Source organism: Pristis pectinata, chromosome 2 (assembly GCF_009764475.1).
Source record: "Pristis pectinata isolate sPriPec2 chromosome 2, sPriPec2.1.pri, whole genome shotgun sequence".
Taxonomy (NCBI): Eukaryota; Metazoa; Chordata; class Chondrichthyes; order Rhinopristiformes; family Pristidae; genus Pristis; species Pristis pectinata.
Window position 1 is genome coordinate 62,029,876 of NC_067406.1, and position 2,732 is coordinate 62,032,607.

The 2,732-nt window shown below is 44.1% G+C and overlaps 1 long non-coding RNA gene across 1 annotated transcript; it reads left to right on the top strand.

The window, feature by feature from the left end:
- On the top strand, positions 1-2,322 carry LOC127587408 (uncharacterized). The gene is made up of 3 exons (XR_007958776.1): positions 1-136; positions 619-684; positions 2,160-2,322. It is a non-coding gene; the product is annotated as an uncharacterized LOC127587408 (long non-coding RNA).
- The last annotated feature ends 410 nt before the right edge of the window (positions 2,323-2,732 follow it).

Sequence of the window (2,732 nt, forward strand, 5' to 3'; positions counted from 1 at the left end):
GACAAACTGTGCAGAACCAGCTCTCTGCCTGGAACATAATCACCCCTCACTTTGCAGCTAATCTGCTCAATGTAGTGCAGCGAGAGAAGACCAGCTCTCCATTTGATTGCCTCGAGTTTGGGAGAGCAGTGCCAAGGTGAATTATCACTGGGACTGTTGCTTCTCGGTGGGGTGTTATTTGCGAATCCCAACATAACTCTCCGCCAAACCTTTCCGTGCCTTTAGCCGAACGCGGGTTGTTAAATCGCACCAGCTGGGTCCTCTTCCTTGCATGGGGGTAATCTGCCGGGAAAGGCAATTAAACAAACTGCCCAGCAATCTGAGTGGATCTGTGTGGTCCTAATGGGTAGGAGGGTAAAAAAATGTCTCCCAAATTGACGGGTCTGTTTGTTTATTTGTTTCTTATCAAGCCGTGCGTCTGATAGAAAGCGTTAAAATGCTCACCATATGTGTCCCTTGATGGTTTATTGAAGGTCCCCAGTCACTTTAGTACCGACTCCCTGACCGTATGTCATACAGTGCTGGGACTCAAAGTGACCTATCACAATAATAATTTTCTTTATCAATCCCAATATGCGATGAATATTGAGTAAAACATTCTCCTCATTCTACACAAAGGTTGGATATGTTCGGTATGAGCACTAACAGAGTCCAGGCTCTGTGACTCGACCACAACCCCACGCAGTGAGTGCTTTTCGTCTCAAAAGAACCATTGCTCTATTTCCATATGAGTAATGGCCAATGCTTCTTGTTCTTTCGGGTGGGAGGGGATGTCCGTATTAATTTTTGCATGATGTTTTAAATTTAATCTATTTGGGTCGAGTCAGTGTGTGTGAGCAGTTATTTCCATATTCTGCGCTGCCTACGAATTCACTGCAAATGTAAACTTGCTGTGGCTTTTGATCCCATCTTTCAGATATTGTTTTACTAGTTGATCTTCAAGCACGCTTAACACGTGTGACAAAGAGCGCAATTGACTTCAATGTGCGAGCTTAGTTTTATGACTATAGACCTCAGGATTTATTTTGGAGATGGGGTGGTTTGTTAGTATTAAATCCTGGGAGATGTTGTGCTTTCAGCCTTAGACTCGCCTCAATAACAAGAGTTTTTATTAATTTCCAATGCACTGTCCCAATCCTTTGCTCCTCTGGTGATCGGTTCTCCATCTTCAACTGTTTCGCACTGTGTTCGTTTCATCTGTTACTGCTACTTCTTTTGACTATTTAGGAACGCATTCACAGTGCGATGTCTTAAAAAGCAGGTGGGGCATATAATTGGACCACCTCTACTGGCTGCCCTTCTTACGGCATCTTCGAACACCTACTTTCTCCTGAAACGCATTTAATTTACTGCATCCCATTCAAACCATGAGTTTAAGAACACAAGGAATAAAAATAGGAGTGGGCCATTTGGCCCCTTGCCCTGCAGAGGGCTGATCTTTTATCTCAGTACCACTTTGCTGTGCAAACTCCTTGTCCTTTGATTACCTCAATATCCAAAGACCTATGGATCTCTGAGTTGTACAATCTCAACATCTCTGCCTCCACACCCCTGGGGATAAAGGGCTCCAAAAGTTCACCACCCCTTGGACAAAATAAAAGATTGCTTTCTTCTCCGTCCTGACAGGCCAATTCCTTATTTTGAGACAGTGACTGTGGTTCTAGAAAGCCCAGCTAAGGAAACGTCATCCCAGCATTTGCTCAATCAAAAGCGAGATGAGATCACTTCTCCTAAACTTCAGAGGGTACGGGTCCAGTCAGCTTAATATTTTAACAGAGTCGCCCCTCTTGCCCGCCCCTCACCCCGCCTCCTATCCTAGGATTCAATCTAGGGACCCTTCTATCGCAAGTTCAATTACGAGTATTCTCAAAACAAAAACTCTCTACCGCTACCACCACACACACAAACACTGATGATCGAAATACTTATTCGTTTCTTTAAAATGAGGTACATTTTAATGCCAGAGAACATCAGAGTAGATCGTTATCATTCTATGTACCAACCGAAGAATGAGAGAGGTCATGTCCCATTTGACCCATCTAATTCATTGTACAATGACTGGGCTCACAACTACGTCTTTAATGTTAACACGTCTATCGTTCGTCAACTCCATTCTCTCTCCAACCATTCACGTTTTTTTTAATTAATTCATTACGCAGATGTTGTCTTCCTATGGTACCCGAAGATAGCTTTCACTTTTGTTGACAAAATGGGCTGTAAATTGATTTTGGCCTGCGATAGGAGAATCTAAGAATCGCATTCGAAATCTGCATCATGTGTTAAAGCCAAGCAGCATGAGACCAGCTCAATATCCTCGCCCAATTCCCACAGGAGCATCTACTGAGTTGGACAGAGGGAAATAAAATCGCAATTTCACATAAACGGGAGTTTTAAAAAAAAATCATGCTGTAATAGTCTCCGGAAGATCTTAAGCCTTCTCCTAAACTTGGAATTGTCCATTTTCCTGACGAGTTCTTTCAGAAAGCTGGATCCCAACCTTTAGCCAAGATGATGTACACGAATATATGGCTAGTTCAGAGTGCCAGTGGCTCAATTCTTCACACCCGCCTCACCTCCGCTGCCTGGTGCAACCACAGTTTCAGTCGCACCCGGACTTGAAGATCTCGCGCAGCTGACTGAGTCCTGCGCTCGCTTGGTGCTTACCTGAGACAAGATGCGGCTCCTGGGGACAGAAAAAACAGATCGCCTGTCCACGCAATGGTCCAGAATGA